The sequence below is a fragment of the Dermacentor silvarum genome, chromosome 1 (assembly GCF_013339745.2).
Source record: "Dermacentor silvarum isolate Dsil-2018 chromosome 1, BIME_Dsil_1.4, whole genome shotgun sequence".
Lineage (NCBI taxonomy): Eukaryota > Metazoa > Arthropoda > Arachnida > Ixodida > Ixodidae > Dermacentor > Dermacentor silvarum.
In genome coordinates, this window is record NC_051154.1 from 315934016 (window position 1) to 315942992 (window position 8977).

General features: G+C 43.1%; 1 long non-coding RNA gene across 1 annotated transcript; it reads right to left on the reverse strand.

Annotated features, from left to right (window-relative positions):
* Positions 1-1106: 1106 nt before the first annotated feature.
* Positions 1107-6118, reverse strand: LOC125942756 (uncharacterized). The gene is made up of 3 exons (XR_007465336.1): positions 6005-6118; positions 4751-4860; positions 1107-1291 (listed from the first exon to the last, which is right to left on the reverse strand). It is a non-coding gene; the product is annotated as an uncharacterized LOC125942756 (long non-coding RNA).
* Between the last annotated feature and the right edge of the window lie 2859 nt (positions 6119-8977).

The window sequence follows — 8977 nt, forward strand, 5'->3', positions numbered from 1 at the left end:
ACCCATGCAGACAGTCGGAAAAAAAAAAGCTTGATGCCCCACAAGAAATGCGGCCACTCAAACCATGGAAGTTATGTGTAACTTGTCTTCCTACAACTACAATGAACCTAAAGCTGCTGTTTTGCACAAGGGAACAAACACCAACACTGGTGCCTCACTCAACCCGAGTCACCTGCTCTGTGGAAGGTGCAGTCAGTCAGCTTCTTTGAGAAGATGAGGCCCGCACCTGCACTGTCAGTGAGCTGTACAAATTACAGAAGCACAGCCTACAAGCTTATGTGTCTTAGTGTGAGCAAGGAACCCGTATGGGCTCCAAAACCCATCGAACCATTTAACCCAACCCAACGAGCCAAGCTAGTTTCGTTCCGAGAAAAGTTGCAGCACGGAGGCTTTTGCTAGAATTCTTTCTCGGACAAGAACAAGCTTGGCTTGTTGTGTAGGCACATAAATAATGAAAAGGCATGCATCACTACTGGTGAAAAAAATAGAATGCAAAAAAAAGCATAGAGTACACAGGTGCAGTGTCTATCACATATCATTATTGTGCAGTAGATGCTACATTGGCTAAACAAGCCAAATGTATAAATGACAGGCTGCGTGACCACGCAAACTTGATGTGTGGGTCAGTTGGCATTAGTATTGCACTGCTCTCAGTGCAATGTGCACCCATATTTAAAAACCACTTGATTGTGGCAAAATATAAGGACCAGAGTGCTTCAGAGATATGTGAATCTTTCCTTATTCAAATGACGGGGAACCAGTGTGTTAGCTCCCTATCAATAGAATTATTAGACATTGAGACTGCTTATCATCACTGTAAAACAAATCGTGCTAGCCATGCCATGCGCACTTTTTGTATTTGTGTGAGCAACATGCATTCAGATTGATCCATTCCACCCCTTTCGTCCTTGGCACCATATCGCTGTGCGAGTAAAAACTGGACTTTTTCTTAGTGAAAGAGTGTTAGTTTAACACACAAACTAGCTCTATGGCAGTTTGTAATAAAGGAGTATAAGCATCCTCTGAAAACATGCCCATAAAGAACAGTGCTAAAAGAGCTCTTTAAAAAAACATGAGTGTATCTGTCATAAAGGCCAACTCTTGTGTCTTTTACTTGACATATTTTTCAATACCAATATTGAGGTGCAAGCTCACCATAGTATATTACCTTGCCAATGAAGCAAATCACACTGGTGCTTGACTGTCGTGGGAACAACTCGGATGTGAAGATTCGCACCAATTCGCAGCATAGCATGTTCTGCTTACACTTCATCACCAGGCCCAGCCATACCTATAGCAGCATTAAAACAAGTGAGCTTAGTGCCATAAGAGAAACAATATAGAAAGTGACACTGTGAACAAAGCAACCTTCATTAGGCATAAACAGTAATAAAATGCAGACATTGTACCCATAACTAACTTGACTTTGAGCAACATAGCATGCACAGTAAGAAAGATCTGATGTATGAGCCATCTACTTGAAGATCACTCGAAAGCCCCTTTTTGTCGCCCCCCCCCTTCCCCTCATGCACGGATGGCTGTCTGGCTGAGTAAACCTGGTATATCCCAGATATAGTGTAAGCAAGCGTTGTCACTTGGGGGGGCCAATCCTAATATTATTGCAGAACATGTATTCTTACAATGATGTTAATTTTTTGTAACGCTGGCCATCCTGCAGACCCTGCAACATTACAGCATCGATAAGGCTAATCGCATTACCCGATAAGGCTAACCAATAGGTGTCCCAAGAAGCATAACTCCGGATTTCTACTGGGAAGCATTCACTACATTTTGACAAATATGCTTCTATAGCTTCAACTCTATTTTCATCAACATATAATAAGCTTCACGCATCTGCACAAACTTAATGCAAAAGGGTGCCATTAGGAATACCACAATAGTTTTCTACCAATTCAGCCTTTAGAATAAACACTGGCAAGTTTTTTACTATGCCTAGAACAAATGAAGCTGTTCTGGAATTGAATAAGCCTTTTCCATACATGCGAAAATCACCACCACTATGACTTGCTTATGGGCATTTTGTAGACAAAAAACACCAAGCACAAGAGTTGAAGCTTGGGCAAGTCGGTAACTTCATTTTGGTGGTGCTCACAATGAACACATGTGAGGGAAATAAGCGACAGACAGAGAGTGAAAGCGTGCTGTGCTCTATCGCTCTCTGTCTGACTGTGACTTCCTTGGTATGCGTGCACTGTGGATGTTCCTTATCTCTTTAGTATGTGTGCACAGTGAATACCATTGAAAGGAACATAGAGATGAGATAATGCTAGAATGAATACAATGAACAAGAAACGTGCCTTCTGATGCAGCACATCCTTATGCGACACAATTTTCTGGCAACATCCTAAGCCTGCTATTGCACTGAAAATGGCTTATTCGAGCTGCTGTACGAGACAAGTTTGCTTTTACAAAAGACTGATGACATTTGTTCAATTATTTTGACAAACTTGTGGTTATGCAGTAATGTGAAAAGGTGGCATCATTAAAAGCCACCTTAGTTCTTGTGTAAAAAAATTAAATTACATTATGGGGTTTTACATGCCAGAACCACAGTCTGATCATGAAGCACGCCGTAGTGAGGGACTCCGGAATAATTTGGACCACCTGGGGTTCTTTAACGTGCGCCTAAATCCAAGTACACAGGTGTTTTCGCATTTCACCCCCTTGGAAAAGCAACCGCCATGGTCACGATTTCATCCCGAGACCTCGTGCTTAGAAGCTCAACGCCATAGCCACTAAGCAACCATGGCAGGTATGCAAAAAAAAGAAAGCGTACAGTCAACTCCACAGATCAGGCTAGGTATAAATAAGCAACAGTCAACAAGCTGAACCTTTGCATGATTGCTTTGCATAATGGTTGAGGTAAAAACAATTGTCGAAACATTCCAGATGCACTCAACACGATTTGGAGAAGACAGCATATGAGAGTTAAAAATGTTGAAAGGGAAATGTTTAGAGTAGTGCTTTGCTGCTGCAATGGTTTTTGTCAGTGCGCCAGTGAGCACAGTACGACTGAGGCAGCTGCTGAAAATAATAGATCCTCTTTATGGCTTTTTAGGGACTGATTTGCATGGTTTGTTGCATGCCTCAGGAATTTGCTTATTTATTTATAAACATACCTCATAGGCTCCAGTTGGAGTATTGCGTGAGGTGGTAGGAAAAAATTTCTGAACTAAAAAGGAGAACATTCAACAAAAGAACTCAAACAAAAGAAGAAAAAAACATACTCTCTCACAATGTGGCTGCAAATCGGGCAGCTAGCTTATAAAAACAAAGCAATTAGAAACAGTTTCATACTGGTAGTGCTTTAGGAGACAGAATGTTAAATTCTGAGCTTGGAACACTTTAAGCCACCTTTTGTGGCCTTTTGGTCTGAGGTCCCGTTCTCTCTAGTATCATGGGACTCAATAACCCCGCTCCCCCCCAAATTTTTTAAAAATGTAATACACAATTAGGTCAACTTACAGAAATATAATTAAGAACACAGAATTTGCGCATGCACATATGTTAGAAGAGAGAGAAACGGAAGTCTACAAGAATGCGTAATAACAAAGGTAACCAAACCCCTGCTGCTTTTGTTGGGCAAATCATAGCAAAACATGAAAGGATATGCATGCCTCACAAGATGGTCCCTAAAAAATTTGCCACAATGCAGTCAGTAAGGAGCACATCATGCATTTCTACAATAGCCTCCAATTACATTTAACTCAGAGGAGGCTACTTAAATCAATTTATTAAACTGAAGGTAGGCCAGATTCAAAATATGCAATTCAAGTAGACCGAAACTGCAAGTTATGAATATAGCATATTCATAGCAACAGTGCTGTACTATCAGCGTCAAATGAAAGCCGAACTGCAGAGCGCGTGCCACAAGCATTAGAAGCAGCATAGTGCGCGCCGTCCAGTCATCTGCGCAGACAGGCCCACACATCTGGTGTGGTAGCACAGCGCCACCCCACTGAAGTGCGATTTTTTTTTGCCTGTGTTCCCACTCGAATTTTTGAAAGGAAGAAAAAAAAAAGAAAGCAGAAGCGAAAATTCTGCAACATAAAGAAAAGAAAACAGAAGCGAAACCTGCGCTTCTGAATGTTGCAGAATTTTCGCTTCTGTTTTCTTTTTTTTTCTTCCTTTCAAAAATCCGAGTGGAAACACAGACAAAAAAGAAATTGCACTTCAGTGGGGTGGCGCTGTGCTACCAAACCGGATGTGTGGGCCTGTCTGCACTGATGACTGGACGGCGCGCACTATCCTGTTTCTGATGCTTGTGGCACGCGCTCCGCTGTTCGGCTTTCATTTGACGCTGATAGTACATTATGTCATACATGCCAACCTGTGAACTTTATATTTTGTAAAAATTCTGCAGACAAAAATTTTTTATTGGCGAGATAGCACACATTTTTAAAGCTTTCTCTCAGCACCCACACTGTTGCATTGATACACACATAACTAACCACTATTTAACAGCACACAAAGCAGCAGCAAACTGAAACACCAGAACTGACAACACTGTTTTATATCACCAGAGCACATTTGCAGTGTTCTTGCTGCTGCCGATTTAGCCTGTTTAAGAAATATATCTGAACAAACTGGCCTAAAGCAAGTGCCCCCTCTGGTATGCTCGTTAGAGATCTTCACGAAAAATACAAAAAATTCAGGAGAGTTGACAGGTATGAATTATACCAACAAAACCTACAGCTTGTGTAAGTGGCAGGGACCATTTTGTACACACCTTGTCGCAGCATGCAGATCAGATGCTTTGCCGTGCTGTTCCGGCTGCAGAAATGTCTTAGGTTCCTATGCGGTGTAGAGATGCCTCTGGTTCACGAAATCTTGACATCCCTAAACAATAAGAAATGTTCAATTTACTGTAATCCCTGCTGAAACTGCAAGCTTGCAAGTTAACAAGATCATGTTACATTCTGAAAAGTCTCATACAACCAAACTACCCGAAGCTGCATCTGGTTGTGCAAACATCTCATTGTTACATCACAAGCGGTTATTTAACATGAAATGAAACTGCAGCAAACATAAATCTACTATCAAAAGCTTCACACAAACGCACATCTGTAGGAAGTGAAATGTGAATTGTACTACGAAGAAAATTCCTTAGCACATGAAAAGTGTTCCAAATCGAATTTCTCTATGCGGTGGAACAAAGCATTGTCTCGAAGGACGATGCACTGGAAATTACAAGAACAAACGCCCTATTCTTCAGCAGAAAAAAAAATCGATGAAAAAGAAACACGGCTGTTGTAATCTCGGCTTCTCTGAAATAAACATTTACAAGCACACGAAAACACACAGGACACCCAACACAAGAAATACAGCCTGTCTGGCGACACTATATGTAGTAGAATTCGCATATATATAGAAGCTAAAATCTGGCCATGCGTCAGACCCAACAATCTAGTACCATCTCGCGCAGCCGTTAGCTGACATACAGCCTCCCGCATTTTTAACTATATCGCACCAGCATACTACGAAATGGGTGTGCGTTGTCCTGAGAATAGCAGCTTAGCAGATGACGCTTGCGCAGGAGAGTGCTTTATGCGCCTCTGCTGCTTAGTTTTGTCGGTCTCGCTAAGTATCGCCGTTGAAGGCGCTAAAATGGCCCATGATCGACGCTCGCGCAATATAGTTACAAATGCGGAAGGCGGTACTTCTAGAAATACCTATACAGAAATTACGTACACAAGCAGTAACTTTCCCTGTTTGATTTTTTTCTCTTTACCATTCAGGTCAAACAATCACCGTTAGCATACGTTATAGCAGAAAGCAAATACATGATAAAGCTCCTGGCAACGTCCAATACGTTTCAGGACATTTTTTGTGAGACTTCGCTAAATGTGCACTGCGACATGAACGAACATTCGAAAAACATATTTATCATTGTGGTCGCTTTACTAATCATCTCGTGATCCGTATAACAATTCACACTTCACGAACCATTGACTACAAAACTGCGCGCAAGCGCCGGACTTACCTTTCTAGGCGTAGTCGGCAAACGCTCCTTCATGTCAGGTCGCGGCGTCGACTGCACGACGATCCTTCCGACGTAAACACTGTTGAATTGCGGATGAACTACAGCACGTAATAGACTCAACAAATTCTTCCGTGCACTGTGATCCGATGCGATATTATCAGAGGCCGGGAAAAAAGAAAGCGCAAGCGGGCCATAACTACGATAATCGACATCGGCGAACCACGCGAAAGGTACTGCGAGCTACGTTACGCGGTCCCAGGGGTTAGGTGATCATCAAAGCACACAAGGGGCACGACATTTTCTCTCGGCACAGCGTACAGACGATTAAACATCCACATCGACCTGCCTTAATGCAACGCGCACGCACAGCAACAGGGAGCAACAGCACGGTCATGGATGGATGGATGGATGGATCGATTAGGCTGAACCCTTTAAATCGGGCGGTGGCATACGCCACCTAGCCATGACCATTAATATAATTTGTACTTTGTGGTGGGTGAAATTTCACCCCTGCCTTAATTTTATCCACCAATCAGATAACCTCTGCTTGGTTATTTCTACCCGCTTAAAGTCTATTTTGCCTTCACTGTCCCTAAACCCCAATGCTTTGAAAAAATCAGCCCCGTTGCCTTGCACTGTAGGGTTAAGCCCCTTACAGAAAAGTATGAGGTGTTCAGCCGTTTCCTCTTCTTCTCCACACGCACAGCACAACGTGTCTATACCTTGGTACTTGACTCGGTACATCTTAGTCCGCAATACTCCCGTCCTGGCTTCAAACAACAAAGAGCTTCCCCTAGAATTATCGTAGATATTTTCTTTGGCAATTTCTTGCTTGAAAGTTCGGTATGTGCCCAGTGCTGATTTCGTCTGCATCCCTGCTTTCCACAGACCCCTCTCTGTTTCCTTAACCTTTTTCTTAACCGCTGTTTCCTGGTCTGCACCCCTCCTGCAGTCCAAATATTTGATTGACAGTTTTCTGGTCAGCTTGCTCCATTTTGTATCAACATTCCTCATGTACAAATAACTGTACAATGCCCATGGGGCAGTGGCAGCGCCTCCTGGGGGCACCGAAAGCGACCATGCTTTCGTGCTTTTGCCCACTTTCGGTCCTTTGGTGACCGCATGTATCGTGACGGCGTAGTATGTGTAAGTTGGTATGGGTGTTCTGTGGAAGTATTTCGATATTATGCGTCTTATACGGCGGGTTCCAGCCACGTTCCTTTCAACAGTAAGGACAGCAATTTATAAAACTGCGGGGCTGTGTGGCCGAGTGGCTGTGTGGCGGAGTGGTTACGACGCTTGCTTTGGGATCTGCGGTACGCGGGTTCAAATCCCGCTTTGGCGATTTCTTTTTTTTTCTCTCTCTTTTTATTTATATACCTTTTGTTTCTTTTTTTTTTCGTCTGTGTTTGGCAGCGCCGTCGATTGTGCCCCGGCGCCGACGCGAAGCGGCTGTCGTTGGGGTGTTGCGGAGCGCTCGCTCGTGTGTACCAATTTCAAATCGAATTTTACCGTAAATCTGTTCAAGTATTAAATTGCATGGTATGACTTCATCGAGCATGACAGCTACATGTAGACCTTTTTGGTGCCAGTGGGACCAGTATGAGCCAGTTTAACTGGTTTAACTACCAAACGGGTCCCCTGTTTAGACCCATTTCTGTATCGGAGATTCCTGTTAAAACCTGCCTGCGGGCCAAATAGGCCCCTGTTTGGTGCCAGAGCCCAGTATGAACCAGTTTGTTCGCTAAACGGGGCCCCTGTTTAGACCTATTTCTGTGTGGGAGGGTCCCGTTTAAACCTATTTGCAAGCCAAACAGGACCCCGTTCAGACCCGTTTGTGTGTAAACGGGTCCTGTTTACACCTGTATGTTGCCAAACAGGACCCCGTTAAAACCTGTTTAAACCTGTATAACCCTGTTTGAATTTAAATAGGATTTTTTAGTAGGGATAAATTTTCCGGGCTTATTTATGAATGACGTTTAGTATTAAAACGAGATTAGTTGGGCAAGTGATGACTGAGGGCATACAGTAGGGCACCCACTTTCATGCCGTAAGGAGGAAAACAGGTGACACGCATGACGATGGTTGTCTGACTTGTAGAAGTCATCCTGGTTAGCGGGTATATTACATTACTGCAGCCATACCACTCGAACACTTGTTAAAAGTGCTAGAACGTCATTGATCAGACCATCAGCTAAGATAGTTTCCAAAATCAGATAAACGTTGCATTCAAATAACATTTCCGTAAGTTCCAGAATGTCACAAATTATTTCTTCAAGAGAGAGAGAAAAAAAAGCCTTGAACAGCCAGTGGCAAGAAAGATATAAAATACAGCGAAGTCGCAAAGATCTCTGAAAGGTTCATTCATTGCGCGAGAGCGTTGTTAGTGCTGAAAGCGCAATGATTGGCAGTCAATGCTCCAGATAAGCATTTGAGAAGCACCTCCAGTAAGATTACTGCGCTACAGAAAGAGACCATGAGATATGCAAAAAGACAGCGTGATCACAGCTCTGCTAGAGCCTAGATTACACGCTTGTTGGAGATGCGAGCAAGAAGCCGTGAGTGCTAATTACTTTTGTTATTGTTCTATTCTTTCCGTCCTTTCGTCATCGGATTGCACGACGTTTTGAAACGAGAAAACGTATGCAAAATATGATTCCATGTCTCCGCCTCTCTGTCAGAGCCTTGAAAAAAAAGAAGAAAAAAACGAGAAGTCTCTCTCTGATCTTCATGTAACGAAACAAGCGCTCTCACAAACGCGTCAGCCTGAATATGATAATTAAGCTGTAGATATATGCACAGGTTCCCATGGGACGGAGCTGCGAGCTAAACAGCAACAACACAGTTTATGAGGACTTTCTGTTGCAGGCTTTAACACCTCATATCGTAGGACTACGTCCGCTGACGATGAAGCGGAAATCACTCACATGAGGGATCACAATCAGTGGCTCACTTAACAAAGAAATACAAAAA